Genomic DNA, 19,965 nt, shown 5'->3' with positions numbered 1-19,965 from the left:
GGGATACTGACATTGAAGCAAATGGCTACAAGGTACAGACTACGGGGGGAAAGGCAAGAGGGAATTCTGGAGGTCCTAAACTAAAAGGCATCATCTTCGGCATGCCTGGCTGAAGTTCATGATGTGCCACAAGCCTACACATTTCACATTCAAGCAAGGTCCCCTCATTTTTTTCCCCCAAGACAGAGTTTCACTCTGTCACCCAGGCTGCAGTACACTGGCATGATCTTGGCTCACTGCAACCTCCACCTCCCAGGTTCAAGCAATTCTCCTGCCTCATGCCCCCCGAGTAGCTGGGATTTCAGGCTTGCGCCCTCACGTCCGGGTAATTTTTGTATTTTTAGTACATATGGGGTTTTGCTATGTTTGTCACACTGGTCCCAAACTCCTGCCCTCAAGTGATCTACCCTCCTCGGACTCCCAAAGTGCTGGGATTACAAGCGTGAGCCACAGCTCCTGGCTGGTCCCCTCATTCTTTCTCAGCAATGCCATTGCCTTGGGGGAGACTTTGTCTCCTAACGGCTATTACTCCCGCCAGCATCTTGGTGCTCAAATCCACCCTCACCATGCCTCCAGGTGTCTCATGACAGAGAGGTTTACACTATTTTTTCGTCAGTGCAATCTTTTAGGGAAGTACGCTGACAATGTGTTCCAAACTGCAAACATCTTTGCAAATGACCAGTGCCTTGAACTAGTAATCACAACGTTGCCGATTTAACATTAGGAAATAATCTCAGGTATAGAAATGCTTTCACATATAAAGATGCTCAACATTCATTCTTTATGCTAATAAGGTCTTGGAAACAACTGAATGATCTGAAAGAAAGAGCTGGTTAAGTCAACCATGTTTCATACTCCCGACTGGATACTACTTAGCCAGTAAAATACTGTTTACAAGAATTTGAGCCGGGCGCGGTGGCTCAAGCCTGTAATCCCAGCACTTTGGGAGGCTGAGACGGGTGGATCACGAGGTCAGGAGATCGAGACCATCCTGGCTAACACGGTGAAACCCCGTCTCCACTAAAAAATACAAAAAACTAGCCGGGCGAGGTGGCGGGCGCCTGTAGTCCCAGCTACTCGAGAGGCTGAGGCAGGAGAATGGCGTGAACCTGGGAGGCGGAGCTTGCAGTGAGCTGAGATCCGGCCACTGCACTCCAACCTGGGCGACAGAGCGAGACTCCGTCTCAAAAAAAAAAAAAAAAAAAAATTTGAGAAAATGCTTACTCTATTAAAGTGGGGAAAAACCAGATAACTAAATTGTACTTATGATCGTAACTATGTCAACTCAAGAAATAAATTAATGCCATGGGGGCAGAATCTGAAAATAAGTTGGTCAAACTACAAATTTTTTTCCTGAGAGGTGGGGGCTATGGGTATTTTGCTTTCACTTTCTAATTTCGTATATATTTTCTATAAGAAATAAGTGTTACAATGACAGCAGATAAAAATATTTATTTATTATTTTTTTTAAAGTAGGCTGGGCACAGCAGCTCATGCCTATAACCCCAGTGCTTTGAAAGGCTGGGGCAGGAAGACTGCTTGTGCCCGGGAGTTTGAGATCAGCCTGGGCAACACGGCGAGGACTTGGACTGAGGTGAGAGCATCTCTTGAGTTCAGGAGTTTGGGGCTGCAGTGAGCTGTGCTTGTGCCACTGTGCTCCAGCCTGGGCAACACAGCAAGACCCGATCTCAAAAAAAAAAAAAAAAAAAGGAAAGGTTTCTGTGGCTTCTCAGTGCTGCCAGGGGTTTTTTAGAAAGGCGCATCAGGCCTTCCCAAATATGTGCTTACTTCCCTCCTAAGCCTGGCCATCCAGTTCCCCTACACCCCATGCACATCCCTCTACTTTCTGGCCATATTTAATTACTCCACATTCCTAGAACTCATCTTATACCCCTCACCTCAGTGTTCTTACACACGTGGGTATGCACTTCCCTTCTCTCTCCCATGGGAATGCAGGCTCCAACAGGGTTTTTAATCTGTTCTAAGTCACTCCTATAATCCCAGTGCCTAGTGAAGTCTCTGGCACACCAAAAATGTTTGCCAAATGGATGAGCAGAGAAGTACTGATGTCCCGCTCATCTGTAGCCTTCTAACTTTTTCCCCAACTATTGGCCTCTCTTGCCCCCATCTCAACCCCTCACCAGGAGTTGTCCTGCTCACACCTGTGTGTTCTCAGGGATATAACACATACCTAGTCTAATGGAACATTTGCCATGCTTTATCTCAGCCATTTCCTTACTGCATCAGCAGCAACCACACCAGATAAACAACGAACATTTATGCTTGAGAGTTTACATGGGTTTACCTCGCTCTTCCTCACGATAACCTTAAGATGTATCATGATCCTCATTTTACAGATGAAGAAACTGAGGCTTAAGAGGTAAAACACACACACACAGAGCTAGTAAACAGCAGAGCCATCCAACTCCAAAGCCCAGCCCCTTGACAATGCTATGCCAGGGCCAAATGCCAGTTTCTCTGTCTATCCTACACAGTGGACTGCAAACTTCCTGAGGGCGGGAAATACTTTTTATTATTTGAAGGCTGACCAACACTGCTGCACATAGCACATATTCAAATATTTGCTGATTTAAAACATAGGAGGATGGATGTCCTTCATGTAGACCACATTAATTCATAACGTGAGATAACCCTAGACCCACAACTGGAAGTTTAAAGCGTTTGTCTAGCAGAACAAAGGTAGTCAAATAGTTTTAAGTTCATTCAAATGAACACTGGGCTATGTAAGGAATTTAAGGGTCCAACTGTTGCCAGGCAGTGCCCCTTAAGCAATCTAGGAGTACTTCATTACCAAGTGGTATGTTAATTGCTGCTCTTAAATATCCATTAGCACAGATCCCCTAAATCCCTCTATTGGGCAATAATGCTTGAAATTTGTGTCACAGATCATATTTCAGAAACGTCTTTTAGAAATATCATCTGTCAGTTTAGTGCAATTTATTATGTATATACTTTAATGTTTTTAAATTGTCCCTATAGCTTCTAAGTTAGATGACTTTCATTATCCCAAACAAATGAAATTTTACTGTACAGAAAGAATATTGTAAATACTTCTAAAAATGCTATTTACGAACTTTATTTACCATAGCAATCGAGAGAGGCTACCTCAAGGGAAAGGTTTTTGTCCCCTGAGTGTTGGCTGGGACTCCACCCAGCATGCAGCCTCTGGGGTGTTTAACACTTATTAACAGCTTGTCTGGGTTTGCTGCTGGTGAATCTCTAGCAAGCAGACAAGCACAAATTAGCAGCTCCCGCATGCATCTCTCCTCTGGGCTAATTATGCAGGCAACAATGGGATATTTATAAGCATTTCTGAGTATGTGTGTGTCAGTGGGGGGAATGCAGTATCTTTTTGTTTGTTTGTTTTTGACACGGAGTATCTTTCTGTCGCCCAGGCAAGAGTGAAGTGGAGAGATCTCTGCTCACTGCAACCTCCACCTCCCGGGGTTCAAGCGATTCTCCTGCCTCAGCTTCCCCAGTAGCTGGGAGTACAGGCACCCGACACCATGCCCAGCTAATTTTTGTACTTTTAGTAGAGACGGGGTTTTGCTATGTTGGCGAGGGTGGTCTTGAACTCCCGGCCTTAAGTGATCCACCCTCCTCGACCTCCCAAAGTGCTGGGATTACAGGCGTGAGCCACTGTGCCCAGCCCGGGAATGCAGTATCTTGCACAGCATAGGAAAATTCATGTACACAGGTAAAACAACACAGAAGTAAAATGTGTAAGAAAATCTATAAGGTATACAATTCAGGGACGTGGCTAACCTCAACACAACCTTCTGTAGTGTTCACAGAACTTCATCTCTCCTTTCTCATTCTCTGAAATCTTTCCACTGTGCAGACTGAAATGAGTCTTGCCACCAATGTGTGAAAAGGTCACCTCGGGACTATATCAGAGGCAATTCTGAAAGCTGTTCCTGTTCCCTGGAGTCTAGCCTGCCTCCACCCCACGGGCACACCAGAAATCTCCTGCCAGCATAACATTTTTATGAAGTCTCCAGGACTCTGTCTTGTCTGGGGAGAAGCCCACCAGAGGAAGACTCTGAAGGCCTGATGCTGAGGCACCATCCCGCCTCCTGCCAGTTGTGTGGCTAAGGATTCTGAGTCTCCATTCCCTCATGTGTAAAACAGAGTTGCACAGTGCAGAGCCCCAACTATACTAGGACATGGGCAATCATTTTAAAACTCAAAACACCACCACTAAGTTTTTAAAATTCATTATTTAAAGAAGAAAATGCCCCTTATCAAATAACTTACTGGATTACCTAGTAGTTAGTGCATGCCTGGCACTCGGCTAGATGCTGGACAATACCAAAAGGAGTAAGGCCAGGTCTCCCTTCCTGAGAACCCCACCCCCTTCCATCCAGTGGGAGGCGAGACCCATAAACAAAGACTATGATAAAACATGAGGCACACTGGGGGCTTTCACCCACAGAGTTCAGGGCAGGGTGCAGGAAGCTGAAGGAATCACAGAAGGCTTCCCAGAGGAGGCCAGCGAAGCCAATCCTGGCAGGATGACAGGTCACTGTGCCCAACGGGAGAGAGACAAGGCCAGCATGCGCAAAGTGCGGCGGACACAGGAATGGGAGACCTTCCAGACACTGGCTTAGGCAAGGATTTCATGACCAAGAACCCAAAGCAAATGCAATAAAAACAAAGATAAATAGGTGGGACTTAATTAAACTCAAGAGCTTTTGCAGGGCAAAAGGAACAGTCACCTGAGTAAACAGACAACCCACCGAGTGGGAGAGAATCTTCACAATCTATACATCTGACAAAGGACTAATAACCAGAATCGACAACAAACTCAAATCAGCAAGAAGAAAACAAACAAGCTCATCAAAAAGTGGGCTAAGAACATGAATAGACAATTCTCAAAAGAAGGCATACAAATGGCCAACAAATGTATGGAAAAAATGCTCAGCATCACTAATGATCAGGGAAATGCAAATCAAAACCACAATGCAATACCACTTTACTCCTGCAAGAACAGCCACAATCAAAAAATAAAAAACATAACAGATGTTGGTGTGGATGCAGTAAACAGGGAGCACTTCTACACTGCTGGTGGGAATGTAAACCAGTACAACCACTATGGAAAACAGTGTGGAGATTCCCTGAAGAACTAAAATTAGAACTACAATTTGATCCAGCAATGCCACTACTGCATATCTACTCAGAGGAAAGTCATCATACAAAAAAATTACTTACACACGCATGTTTATAGCAGCACAATTCACAACTGCAAAAACATGGAACCAGCCCAAATGTCCATCAATCAATGAGTGGATAAAGAAACTGGTGTGTGTGTGTGTGTGTGTGTGTGTGTGTGTGTGTGTGTGTGTGTGAGATGGAATACTACTCAGTCATAAAAAGGAATGAATGGCATTTGCAGCAACCTAAACGGAACTGGAGACTATTATTCTAAATGAAGCAACTCAAGAATGGAAAACCAAACATCATATATTATCATTCATAAGTGGGAGCTAAGCTACAAAGATGCAAAGACATAAGAATGATACAGTGGACTTTGGGGACTCGAGGGAAAGGGTGGGAGGGGGTGAGGGATAAAAGACTACAAATTGCGTTCAGTGTATACTGCTCAGGTGATAGGTGCACCAAAATCTCAGAAATCACCACTAAAGAACTTATTCATGTAACCAAATACCACCTGTTCCCCCAAAAACCTATGGCAATAAATAAATAAATAAATAAATGGAGGAGAGATGTTCAGGAAGGTTGGAAGGGGCAGAGCCGAGAGAGAGCAGAGGGAGGCTGCATCAGATAGGCAAGGAGGAGGTAGGCACCAGCACCTGTATGATTTCATCTTGCCCTTCAGATTCTGCAGTAACTTGAACATGTCCCCATTGAAGGATGAGGGCCACAACCCAGGATGCCAAAGTGTCAGGCAACTGTCCTGTGATGCGTTGCTGCACAGTTACTGGGCTCCTTGCATCTTAAAGTTAAACAGAGACAAGGCAGCAAGATATACGGGTAAAAACAAATCAAAATGGTATAAAAAATTTTTACCACTACATAGATAGGGCTATAATAGAAATACAACTTCTACGGGGCATAAATTGGCTGTAGTAAAAAATAAAATCAGAATATATAATTTAAGAGACAATATCTCCAAACTATTCGGGTGTATCTATTATGTGCCAGGTATCGCGAATTTGAAGATGGACAGTTCTAGACTTTGAGGCGCTTATAAGTTAAAAAGGAAAAAAAAGCGAAGGTATCATTTAATACTGGGTGAGATAACAACTCAAAACGTGAACCCAGGGTGCTCCAGGGATCTAACAGAGACTCAGGGACAGTCCAGGCAGGATAAGGACAGGGAGCTTTCGTGAGGAGAGGATGTTAAAATCTGAAGATGGGAAAGATGGGAAAGAAAGGAAAGAAAAAGTGGGGTAGGGAGCAGGATACTGCAAGAGGAAGCAGCAGGGAGAATTCCTCAGTGGCTCAACTGGCTGAGCCCAGGCAGTCGGAAAGGGAAGGAGGAGGCCGGGGTGGGCATCTGAAGACCAATGACAGCAGCAGGCGATCAGGCACAGTGGCAAGGGATGATACACCTTTTGCAGAAAAAAAAAAAGAGAGAGAGAGACAGACTCTTCATCTAAATGCTTTCCTCAACTCCACATAAAGCGCTTGGCTCATTAGAGCTTGGAAATGTTCGCAATTGTGACTGGAAGGTCAGGTTCCTGCATTCACTTTCTGTTCAGTAAGGCAGGAGAAGGGCAAAGAATTTAGCCACAGGAGTCCCTAAAGGATTTGAGCATAAGGTAAACTCACCTGTAAAATGGCCCCAAGGCAGAGACCCTAAAGAAGGCATCTTAATTGTCCCGCATAGGGCCCTCAGCTCCTCTGGCAAAGGCGTTAGCTGTTAAGGAGGGAGCTTGAGGAAATGAAGACACGCCCGCTGAGGAGGGGCCTCGGTGGGGTGTGTTACATTCCTTTGAAAACAGGCCCTTTGCTATAATTTGTGTAATCAGACCAGAGATTGGACTGTAGAACCCTGCTTCCCATTTATTACAATATCACGCTTCTGCCCAGGAAACCCCACCCAAGCTTTTGTTTGGAATTCCTTTCCTTGATTAGGTGCAAGTCCTATTACTCCCGCCACTCAAAATAACACATGGGTTTAATGAAGTTGCAAAGCACAGCTCAGCCAGAAACTTGACTTCCCTGAATGGGGCTAGTTCTCTTTCTTCCGTCTTGTCTTGGAATAATGACTTCTTTTCCCTTTCCTTCTGTATAGAGGAAGAATGGGAAGCAGCGACATTCTGTACAAATGGAAAGGCAAATCATTTTTTCTCTCTGGAAAGAGCCACGCAAGCCGGCACCACTTTTCAGGCTGTGTCTGCAGCACCCTCGTTGCCTCCTGGCTCCAGCTGCCTCGGTTGCGGCTGCAGTTCTGCACACTCAGTGAATGGGAAGGGGTGACACACTGTCCTCAAGTCTCGTCATCTGCAGAGCTGCCCTCCTCTCTGGCAGCCTTCATTATGTAATTCAGGCAGAGTCCAACCCCAAAGAAGGGCTGAGGAGCAGGGCAGGGGCATTGTCCAGACAGGTGAAGACATACTTTAGAATGCCTAGTAATTCTTAACCAAAGACAGGAGGCACAGAAAAATTTCACATCAAAACATGGGGTATTGGCCAGGCATGATGGCTCACACCTGTAATCCCAGCACTTTGAGAGGCCAAGGTGGGCGGATCACTTGTGGTCAGGAGTTCAAGACCAGCCCGGCCAACATAATGAAACCCCGTCTCTACCAAAAGTACAAAAATTAGCCAGGCATGGTGGCAGGTGCCTGTAATCCCAGCTACTCGCGAGGCTGAGGCAGGAGAATCACTTGAACCCAGGAGGCAGAGGTTGCAGTGAGCCGAGATCAGGCCGCTGCACTCCAGTCTGGGCAGCAGAGTGTGACTCTGTCTCAAAAATGAAAAAAAAACAAATAAACAAAAACACGGAGTATTACGATTGGAAAACAGGATGAATCATTTTATCTAGCAAATACTTAAATAATGTAAGAGATGTGTTTTGTGCTCTGCCCAGCCCAAAAGAGCTGCCTTTGGTCCCCAGGGACCTGCCCTACCTTCCCACTCCCCCAAAGCCATCTGGGTAGGGGTAGAGCCCTGACCCTACGGCAGTTAATCCATTCCCAGGCCAGAGATCTAATACTGGTGTGGTCTTGATCAAATAGGCCAATTCTGGCCAGTGGAATTCTTCCTAGTAACTGAGCCATTCTATTTGGTGGAACTCTACCTCAGTGCTTGGAAGATTACGAAGTCACAAAGATAAGGACAGTCACAGAGGGTTACTGGAAACTGGGAGGTAATCATGACCTTGCAAGTTCATCTAGATAATGATGGCCCCTCTCCCAAAAGAGGGATCAGGTATGTGGGAGCCCAGGAGAGCACCTTCAGTGCCTCATTCCCCAATTCTGGTGATCCCCAAGGCCCTTTGCTTCCAAAAAGCATACAAGAAACTTCCTTGTTTACCAAACTGGTATGAATGGGTTTCCATTGCCACCAAAGAGCCTTGCCTAAAATAAGCACTCAGTATATGTCAGGTGCTATGGCAACAGTGCTATCTCAGAGCTAGTATGGAAGACAAAACCCTCTATTAGATAGTTGCAGAGTAGGAGGCACGGGCACAAAAAAGTGCTAGTGATATAATGCACATGGTCTGGCTAAAGAATAAAGAGCACAGCTCACCGTGAGCCAAACAAAGCTGCTTAGCAGAGACAGGTCTCCAATTTGGCCATGAAGAGTAGAAAGGGTGTAGCTGAACATTGGGGACGACGTTGATAATCCCACCATGAAACAAGGCTTCCTTACCACAATTCCTCTAGGCTCAGTCCACATCCGCTGGCCTCAGTTACTTAGATTGTAGCCCACGCAGAACTGGGAGAGGTTTTCTTGGCAAGCTCTCCCACCTCAATTTTCGGTGATCCTACTAAAATGCAGCAATCCCCAGAAGAGGCTATTTAGAGCTCTCTTAACAACTCGCCTGCACACTGAGAGTCAAGAGGGAAGTCAGGCTGCTGGAGGACTCCTCCCTCTAAATTTCTCCTCTCCTGCCTCCTCAGTGCCATCACTAGCTGAAGGGAAAGTGGATGTTCATTCACAGGGGTTTGAAGAGAATCAGGAATGTGGGAGACCAGAATAGGCCACCCCAAAATATGAAGGATTATTGAGCTGAAGACAATTAAGAAGCAGCAGATGCAGGAAAGCTTCTCTGCTCTCCTTGGATCTGCCTAAAAGCAGGACGTGTGTTTACAAAGAAGAAAGGTATCCTGCTCCCTCTTTTACCAGGGAGAACAAAGGTTAACCACAGCTGACTGCTTTAGATGCTTCTCACTTCTCTGCCTGGAGATGGTACCAGAGGGAACTATGTGAACAAACTTTGCTAACTAGCCGTTATCTGTAGTTATTTACCTTCCCCCAAGCTGCTGCCCATAGAGAATCAAAATCCTTTTCCTTAGTGTTGTCACTTCTCACTTCTCTAAAAACCTACTGTTCTTTGTTGAAGATGCTATATAAGCTGGAATTCAAAGCCACCTCTCTTTGAGAACTACTCAATCCCTGGGTGTCTTCCATGTATATATGAAATAGACATGTTAATAATTCGGTTTTTCTCTTGTTAAAACTGTCTTTTGTTACAGTGGGTCTGTTCCAACTAAGAATCTATGAAGGTTAAAGAAGAAAATGATTTTTCCTCTTCTACAGGATGTACAACCTGAACATATGTGGTAGGTGTTCAGGGGTAATGGTGGGAGCAGGAATGGAAAACAAAATAAATAAGATACAAGCAGGTCCTTAAGAAGCTCACCATTTACTAGAGGAAATAAGACATGCACACAACTGACCCAAGCACATGCCTACACATTTGAAATCCTATAATACCTACATCAGATAGATGACAAAGTCTTTTTTAAATCCCTCATGCCAGAAAATTTTCCTTGAGAAATGCAATTGAGTTGGGATACAAAATGTTGTTATGTAGATAAGATCAGTATCACCCATACAAACATGATTTAAATTAGTAAAATGAATTATAATGACAGCTTTCAAAATTTTTAGCAGCAGTCTTTTCTTCAAATATAATTCCACTCAGAAGTCCAATAAGCAATAGAGATACGTAAAAGCAGAGCTGCTTTGGCTGAAATAGGTGACCAGGTCAGGAGCTCCACAACCCTGCAGTCCACTGAGGCATCTCTACAGAACACAGGGCTCCAAGAACCACTGGCTTTAAGCCTTTCATTTAAAAGTACTAGGGCTTATGGCTTTCAGGCACACATAGTAATTTGAAATTTACCTAATAAAAGTGTTCCCAGCCGGGTGCAGTAGCTCATGCCTGTAATCCCAGCACTTTGGGAGGCCAAGGCGGGTGGATCACTTGAGGTCAGGAGTTCGAGACCAGCCTGGCCAACATGGCGAAACCCCATCTCTACTAAAAATAAAAAATTAGTTGGGTGTGTGGCGGTTGCCTGTAGTCCCAGCTACTCGGGAGGCTGAGGGAGGAGAATCACTTGAATCAGGGAGGCGGAGGTTGCAGTGAGCCGAGATCACACCACTACACTCCAGCCTGGGCAACAGAGTGAGACTCCGTCTTTTTAAAAAAAAAAAAAAAAAAGTGTTCCCAGGTAGTAGAATCCACTAGCAAGACAGAATGGCTGTGACAAGGTTTGAGGTTACATTCTAAGCCTTCGGCATTAACTCTGCCAGCCCACTCTTCAGTAACACAGATAAGGACCCCCGCCATGTAAAAGTGCCAGAGTCCTACACTATCACATCACACATCTTGTGTGTCATTCTCTTCCTCTTTTATATTTGGTACGTGACATCTCTAAATTCACTGTTTCCATGCGGCCTCCAAAGACCCTCTGGATCTGACAAATAGTCAAGATTTTCTGAATTTCAACCCTACCAATTGGCCCTTAGGGCCCACTTAGGTGGCTCCATCTACTGCTGGAGAACATGACTTCCATACCCCAAGACTCCACCCCAGCCTGGGTCACTGCCACTGGTGAGAACCCTTGATCCCACTCATACCCTCCTTCAAGAAAAATAAGGCCAGCTTGCTCAAAGTGTGTTCCTAGCGTTTCTCAGAGGTTCTGTGTGGTGCAGTGAGTCTTCAGATGTTTTAACATGCTCCTATACATGGGGAATTCCTCAGAGGAGAGACAAATATGAATCTGTTTTTGATTAATCATAAAACATTTTTAATTTCTTGGCACATCTCACATCACTGCCAAATCCTTTGAAAAACAAAAAATGACTTGAATATTTTCCCCAATTATAGTTAATTTGATACTTTCTTATCAAAATGCTTCCTTATAAAGAAAAGTCAGAAATGTATGGAGATGAGAAAACAAACGGTGAGTTACACATAGTGCCCCATTAAAATCAGGAAGAAGACAAGGTGCCTGCTATTACTATTCAATATTTTATTTTACCCTCTAACCAATGCAGGCAGAAAAATGAAATAAAATACTAAAAAGAAGGCAGTAGCAGTAAAACTTTCAATATTTGCAAATGGAATGCCTGTCTGTCTAGAGTCTAGTGGATTACAAATGGTCAGATATAGTAACCATTTAGGAAATGGCAATTTTTTAGCTGGACATGGTGGCTCCACCTGTAATCTCAGCACGGTGGGAGGCCACAGCAGGAGCATCTCTTGAGACCAGCCTGGACAACATGGCAAAACTCCATCTCTACCAAAAAAAAGTACAAAAAATTAGCCAGGCATGGTGGTGTGCACCTGTAGTCCCAGCTACCCAGGAAGCTGAAGTTCGAGGATCACCCAAGCCCAGAAGGTTGAGGCTGCAAGTGAGCCCTGATCGTGCCACTGCACTCCAGCCTGGATGACAAAGTGAGACCCTGTAAAAGAAAAGAAAAAAAGAGAAGAGAAAAAAAAGAAAATGACATTTCAAAAAATTCTACTCATAATAGCAAATAGGAATAGAAAGAAGGGTAGGAGGAGAAAGAAAAAAAAAAAAAAGAAAAACTCCTAAGAAATAAACCAACCTACCCATATATATGCCAAAACGAATCTTATTTTAAATTTTACTAAATGACATTAAAGAAAAAAAAAGATACAAATAATGGAGAGAACTACCATTTCCCAGATGAAAAGACTCAATATTGTAAGACAGCAATTCTTCCTCAGTTTGTAAAATCGATGTAAGTCAATGAGCATCTCAACTCAGAAAACTAATCCTAAAGTCCAACTGGAAGAGAAAAACCTTCAGGATGACAAAAAAAAAAAAAAAAAAAAAAGTTTAAACAATAAGAATAATGAAAGGAAATATCCTCATAAAATCAAATATACTACAAAGCTACAGTAACAAAAACAGAGTGACAGCATTATGAAAATAGACATATTCTATTATCACTAGAACAAGAGAGTACAGACAGCAAATACATTGATATTTAGGATACAAAAAAAGATATTTAAAACTGGCACAAAAAGAGCAAACTGTTTGACACATTATATTGGGAAAAGTAAATATCCACATACAAATTAAGTTGCAGTTCTACTACTATCATACACAAAAACAAATCCTAGGTAGATTAGAGAGATAAATATTTTAAAAACTACCAGAAAAAGAGACAAAGAATATCAAGTATATTTACAAAACGCAGAAGACATAAAGAAAAGTTCACAGGTATGGCAAACACCACAGTTAAAACCTATATTTTGTAAACAAAGTTCAAAGACAGCAAGAAAGTGGTAATTTACAAAGGATTTTCTGAGGAGGAATACAACTTGATCTATTACTTTTACTCTAAAGCTTTCAATAATGTTTAAATCTTTCAGACCAAGCAAGAATTCAAACATTCATGCTGTAAATAAAAATATTTTTCACAAAAAAATGTAAATATAAAGGAACACTTCAACTGAGTCTTTTCATAAATATTCACAAATCAAAAATTAGTAAAGTAAAAAAAAAGTTTGCCTGCTATTTTTTAGGAATAAAATTAAGAAAGGAACATGAACAACTATCTGAAATATTTTCCTTTAAACATTCTACTAAGGACCTCTTCCATAGATGTTCTGGAAGAAAAGCTTCGCACTTCAAAGGGTGTACCTATAGGATTTAGATGATTATCTGAATGCCTGCACTAGTAAGCAAACAAACAATCACTCCAAGAGTAAACTAAGAATATCACAGGGAAGAAATCGAATTCCTAACTGGTGGGAAGGGTGTTTGGGTTTTTTTGTTTTGCTTTGTTTTTTCTAAAATAGAATTTATAAACTTCAAAATTTCTGTGAATTTTTCATAGCAAATCAAGTATACGTGAATTTTCTAAATCTACATCTCTGCCAAACCCCTAAGTTTTCTCCATACCTGCAAGGAAAACTCCCGGCATCTTGGTAGAGTGCTGAATTTGGGACGGAGCTGTAAAGTTATCATGCAAGTTGTACTCTCTCACTGGAAAATAGAATCCTATGGCTCTTAACAATACTCAAGGCCTGTATCCTTGTTAGGTGAAACTGAGGCCTGGGTATTGGGTCGCTTATCCCCTTAGCTCAGTCAGTAGCATTCTCCAGCTTTTTCCATTTGCTCCAGAAAATAGTTCTTACTGACCTTGGTAAAAGCGTATGTTTTATTTTATTTTTTTCTAAGCAGTAAACAGGTAATCCTAAACCTTTACAATTTCTCTGTCCCATCATCCTAGAAAGGACTTATCTGACTTATTTCAAAGTCCTACAATTTTCCTGAGTTTTTCTGTCAGTGAAAACTATGAACATTTTTTCAGTAGTGTTTTTTTTTTCTAAGTCATCTTAAGTTAAAACTACACCTTTCTGGTATAAATAGGGCTTAAAATTCAACCAAAATTCTCTGTCTGGTATCAACAGCTGGTACAAGATCTCACTTCCTCATACTAGATCAAGGAAATCTTTATCTACAGAAATTCTATTCATACTGTTAAATAGTCCCTAAGTTCCCTGAAATACATGAATGAGCATCAAGCTACCGTTAATATCCTCTGTTCTCCTGCCGCAGTGACGGGGGCGGGAGTTAGAGAATCACTTTAACACTAAAGTGTTTTCCTCACATTGTACTCATTCCACAAACATCTGTTGTAATAATTTAGATTAAGCATCTTGGTTGATCCTAGATAATGTTTACCCAATTGCATCCAGTCATTAACTACTTATCTACCTGAAAATTGAGTTCTTGAAATCCTCTGTCAAGTCTAGTGAAAGAAAATAATAAAACTGCAAGACTGAATCTATGTTATATTCTGTAGCTCTAGTTACTGGTAAAAAAAAAAAAAAAAAAATGGCCGGGCGCGGTGGCTCAAGCCTGTAATCCCAGCACTTTGGGAGGCCGAGACGGGCGGATCACGAGGTCAGGAGATCGAGACCATCCTGGCTAACATGGTGAAACCCCGTCTCTATTAAGAAATACAAAAAACTAGCCGGGCGAGGTGGCGGGCGTCTGTAGTCCCAGCTACTCAGGAGGCTGAGGCCGGAGAATGGCGTGAACCCGGGAGGCGGAGCTTGCAGTGAGCTGAGATCCGGCCACTGCACTCCAGCCCGGGCGACAGAGCGAGACTCCGTCTCAAAAAAAAAAAAAAAAAAAAAAAAAATTAGATTAAAAGATATGCATCCCAAGCTAATTGCGCAGCATAAAAAGTAAATCACAGCTATTAAACAGAAGCATCATTATGTAATTTCTCTTGACAAGTTAAGCATTTTAATAAGTATTTTATAAATAATAAGGAAGCATTTTTCCACCTAAATTATATGCAATAACAAAGCATAATGCTAAGGGCACATAATAGGCAAAAATTCTGTCCCTTCTGTATTAAATTACGGGTATTTAATATAGATGCATTTATTTTAAAAATTCATTTATTTTTATGTGCATTTTCTGAAAAGGCCTGAAAATGACATGCACCAAATTCTTTTTTTTTTTTTGAGACGGAGTCTCGCGCTGTGTCACCCAGGCTGGAGTGCAGTGGCGCGATCTCGGCTCACTGCAAGCTCCGCCTCCCAGGTTCAGGCCATTCTCCTGCCTCAGCCTCCGAGTAGCTGGGACTACAGGCGCCCGCCACCACGCCCGGCTAGTTTTTTGTATTTTTAGTAGAGACAGGGTTTCACCATGTTAGCCAGGATGGTCTCGATCTCCTGACCTCGTGATCCGCCCGCCTCGGCCTCCCAAAGTGCTGGGATTACAGGCTTGAGCCACCGCGCCCGGCCGCACCAAATTCTTAACACTCATGAGGAAAAGGTGGGAAAAAGTAAAAAGGGGAAAGGATTTTAAGTTGTATTTTAAATATATCTGTGTAATATGAATTTTCTCTAACATGAATCAATTTTGCCTTATTTTATTTTTTATTTTATTTTTTTTTTTTTTGAGACGCAGTCTCGCTCTGTCGCCCAGGCTGGAGTCCAGTGGCGTAATCTCGGCTCACTACAACCTCCGCCTCCCGGGTTCAAGTGATTCTCCTGCCTCAGGCTCCCAAGTAGCTGGGATTACAGGCGCCCGGCCACCATGCCTAGCTAATTTTTAGTAGAGACAGGGTTTCACCAGGTTAGCCAGGCTGGTCTCGAACTCCTGACCCTCAGGTGATCCATCTGCCTCGGCCTCCCAAAGTGCTGGGATTACAGGAGTGAGCCACCATGCCCAGCCGCCATTATTTTTAAATAATATGAAAAATGCAAAACAATGCCAGCCAGCAAAGATATACTGAAGCTGGCATTGTAAATCAGTGCAACCTTTTTCATAACGTATGTGGGAGCTTTAAAGATATCCTTTGACTCAGCAATTATTTATAAGTTTATATAATGTGGATATATTATTTTTTAGAAAGAAAAGTGATCTTGTTTAATCACATATCACATGAGATCCCTAAAATGCAAGCTGTTGACATATAGGCTAGAAAACTAAACATATAGTCAATTCTCATTATTTGCAGTAGTTATGCTCTATGAAGTCTCTATGAACACTGAATTAGCAAATACTAAACCTCTGCGCCTAGGGGAAATACAGGGTTATGTTCCTACAAGCCTCTGATCACAAAATTTTTGTCAGCCAATCGATACATAATATTGCTTTATGTGTGTTTCTATTTAAAGAGCCTTCTTTAATATATTGTCAATTCACTAACATTTAACCCAGCCAACAGCACTGTAACTCATGTATGAATGAAGCTTATCTAACATACATATTTTCCCCCTAAGGCATATCACAGCCTTCTGGAGCTTAAGAACACCAGACAGCACTTCAGCACTGCACCAGGGGCTCATTTTAAACAGCAAAATCACCAACAAAAAGTATAAAAATGCAAAAACATGGCATTAAATAGACCACAAAAAGGACATCTGTGTACAGTATGAGAGCTAAAAGAAGAGGGCACAGTGTTTTCTTGTGTGATCTCAGCTAGGAATGTGCACAGTGGTCAACTCAAATTTTTCATGCTTCATAAGTCAATGAATGACAGCAAAAGTGCCTGAAACATGGATTTGCAGGTTACAAATAAATCTCACTAAGTAGGCAAATTGACAAATATGGAATCCGTGAATAATGGGAATCAACTGTATGTATTTAATAGTCAAAAAAATTTCTCAAAAGACAGATTAACAACAGAATAAAAATATAGCCCATAAAAGGCTTTCTTGTCTCTGCTAACTCAGTGATTATCAACCAGGGGTTACTTTGTTCCCTAGGGGACATTTGATAATGTCTAGAGACATATGTTGATTGTCAAAACTGGGTCTAGCAGGTAGCAACCACGATGCTGCAAAATATCCAGCAATGACCAAGACAGCCCACGACAACAAAGAAGTACCTGACTCAGAAAGCGAACAGTGTCAAGATTAAGAAATTCTGGGCTAACTGACCAATAAAGTCAATGTTTTGTCTTTAAGTGTGTCTTCTTGTACCTTCTATCAACCCACACTCTAAAGCCTAAAACAATAAATAATTTTAATGTCAAGGATGAAGCAGCTGTTATACTTTATTGCTAAGTGGCCTCTTGTTCTTAAACTTAACTAATGAATTCAATGCAATGTAAGACACAAAGCAGTTAAAAGCTATATTGAAAAGTGTGACTTTTTGAGTCATTTCCACTGAGCTTGTAATGGTAGCTGGGTAATAATACTGTAAAACATACAGCCAGTCAGAAATCTAGGTGGTGTTTTTGAGATAGAATCTCGCTCTGAAGCCCAGGTGCAATGGTGCGGTCTCAGCCCACTGCAACCTCCATCTCCCAGGTTCAAGTGATTCTCTTGCCTCACCCTCCCATAGCTGGAATTACAGGAGCCTGCCACCATGCCTGGCTAATTTTTTTTTTTTTTTTTTTTTTTTGGTATTTTTAGTAGAGATAGGCTTTCACTATGTTGGCCAGGCTGGTCTCAAACTCCTGACCTCAGGATCTGCCTGCCTCAGCCTCCCAATGTGCTGAGATTACAGGCGTGAGCCACCACGCACTGCCTAAACTCTAGTTCTTAACACCAGGTAAGTAAAAACCATCCTTGCACAGGAATTAAGAAGTACAGTCTACAGCTGGGGTCCCCAATTCCCAGGCCATGGACCGGTACCAGTCTGTGCCCTGTTAGGAACCAGGCCACACAGTACGAGGTGAGCAGAGGGCAAGCAAGCAAAGCTCCATCTATGTTTACAACTGCTCCCCATCACTCACATTACCACCTGAGATCCGCCTCCTATCAGACAGGCGGCAGCATTAGATTCTCATAGGATTGCAAAACCTATTGTGAACCGTGCATGTGAAGGACCTAGGTTGTGCGCTCCTTATGAGAATCGAATGCCTGATGATCTCTCACTGTCTCCCATCAACCCCAGATGGGACTGTCTAGTTGCAGGAAAACAAGCTCAGGGCTCCCACTGATTCTACGTTATGGTGAATTGTGTAATTATTTCATTATATATTGCAATGTAATAATAATAGAAATAAAGTACACATAAAGGTAATGTGCTTGAATCACCCTGAAACCAGTCCCGCAGCCCCTAGTCCATGAAAACATTGTCTTCCACAAAACCAAAAAGGTTGGGGACCTCTAGTCTACAGTACACCATCCATGAGATGGGGAACTCCAAGCAGTCTGCAGAATAAATCAAGAACAGTTTGAGAAGGTTCTTGTGGTTACCTGTCTAAGGGAAGAAATTAAAATGTCCTGCAAAGTCTTAATGATTCTATGAAAAGAGGCCCAATTTAAGTGACCCCCAAATATCCTTAACTGCATAAATGCCGCACACCCCCTTTAATGCACCACCCATGTGGATTCAGTATTATTCTGAACACTGAAAAATATTCAGTATTCTGAATATTTATTCTGTCTTGAATCGATCATAGTTTTAAATAATGAATCAAGCAATTTGTAGAGTGGCCTCCAAAGTTACTCAAGAGCATTCCAAAATCACTGAGCTAATATAACAAAGATAAATAATTTCCAACTGGGAGGCAGACTTGCAGACTAAGAATCGCACTTGAAGTTTGGAACCTGAATTCTCGGCTGCATGAGTTTAGAGCCAAGTCATTATTTCGAGAGGTTTTTTCCCCCCTGTAAATATGTTTTAGCTCAACTCTGCAAAAATAAACCTAAGCTATTATTTCCTGTTCTAAGTATGTTCTGTTGGACATTACATACTCTGCTGGCTGATGCCTTTAACTTTCTACAGATCCTGTTGACCACTCAGACCTGGAAGCTCTCCTCCATCCTTCCTTAACCACTCTGGCCACTCTCTCCAGACTCCTGCTCTTCCCCTGCCCCAGACTACATTTGAAGCCTCATCCCTCAAACCCTCCCCGCCCCATACCTGAATTCTTACCCCAGGCTGGTACTCCTTGGACCACCATCATCAGAACCAGCTAGAAAAGTGTAGATTAAAGTGTGTTGCCCAGACCACATTCCCAGTCGATTGATCAAAATCTCAGGTGGCAGGCTTGGGATTCTGCATTTCCACTCCACCTCCCAGCTATTTAAGAACTATAGCCTTAGCCATAAAACAACACCTGCGGCTTCCTGGAAATGACATCATTGTGGCCTTGATTCATTTTTCATATTTCCCACTGCTCCAAATATCTGCCCCCTGCCCTATCCAATTCTCTAAGCCCATTTTAAACATCATTTCAACTAAACAATGTTATCAGCCGACACCTTTGGTTGAGAGAAACTGCTCTTCTCTAAACTTACACAGCACACTACATACAGTATATACCACATAAATTCAAAATTGTAGATCTGTCAAATTGCCCAACCAGACTGGAGCTCTTGAGTAGTGACCACATGCCATACCTGGATTCGCCTGTAGTGGCCAGCAGAGTTCTTGGCACATAGCAGGAACTCACTGGATGGATGGGTGGGTGGATGGATGGGTGGATGGGTGGATGGGTGGGTGGGAGGGTGGATGGGTGGATGGGTGCGTGGGTGGGTGGGTGGGAGGGTGGATGGGTCGATGGGTGGGTGGGTGGAAGGGTGGATGGGTCGATGGTGGGTGGGTGGATAGGTCGATGGTGGGTGGGTGGATGGGTCGATGATGGGTGGATGGGAGGGTGTATGGGTGGATGGATGGGTGGGTGGGTGGATGGATGGGTGGGTGGGTGGGTGGGTGGATGTGTGGGTGGGTGGGTGGGAGGGTGGATGGATGGGTGGGAGGGTGGATGGGTCGATGGGTGGGAGGGTGGATGGGTTGATGGGTGGGTGGGTGGATGGATGGCATGCATGTGTGGCGGGCCTCTGAGTGGCACTATTAAACTTCAGTGGCCGGGGTGGTGGCTCACACCTGTAATCCCAACACTTTGGGAGACTGAGGTGGGAGGACTGCTTGCGTCCAGGTATTAGAAACCAGCCTGGACATCATTGTGAGACCCTGCCTCAATTAAAATAATAGTAATAAATAAACTTCAGCAATCCCACATGATTTGTGATTAGTGTTAATGTGAACAAATGGAAGACTA

General features: G+C 43.0%; 1 protein-coding gene across 1 annotated transcript in view; it reads right to left on the bottom strand.

The window, feature by feature from the left end:
- Positions 1-19,965, bottom strand: part of TLN2 (talin 2) — a 454,454-nt gene that overhangs the window by 273,503 nt on the left and 160,986 nt on the right. The gene's annotated exons all lie outside the window — the stretch shown is intronic.

This window comes from Theropithecus gelada, chromosome 7a (genome assembly GCF_003255815.1).
Source record: "Theropithecus gelada isolate Dixy chromosome 7a, Tgel_1.0, whole genome shotgun sequence".
NCBI classification, from domain to species: domain Eukaryota; kingdom Metazoa; phylum Chordata; class Mammalia; order Primates; family Cercopithecidae; genus Theropithecus; species Theropithecus gelada.
The sequence above is the reverse complement of the archived record's forward strand: the minus strand, read 5'-3'. Positions and strand labels throughout refer to the sequence as shown.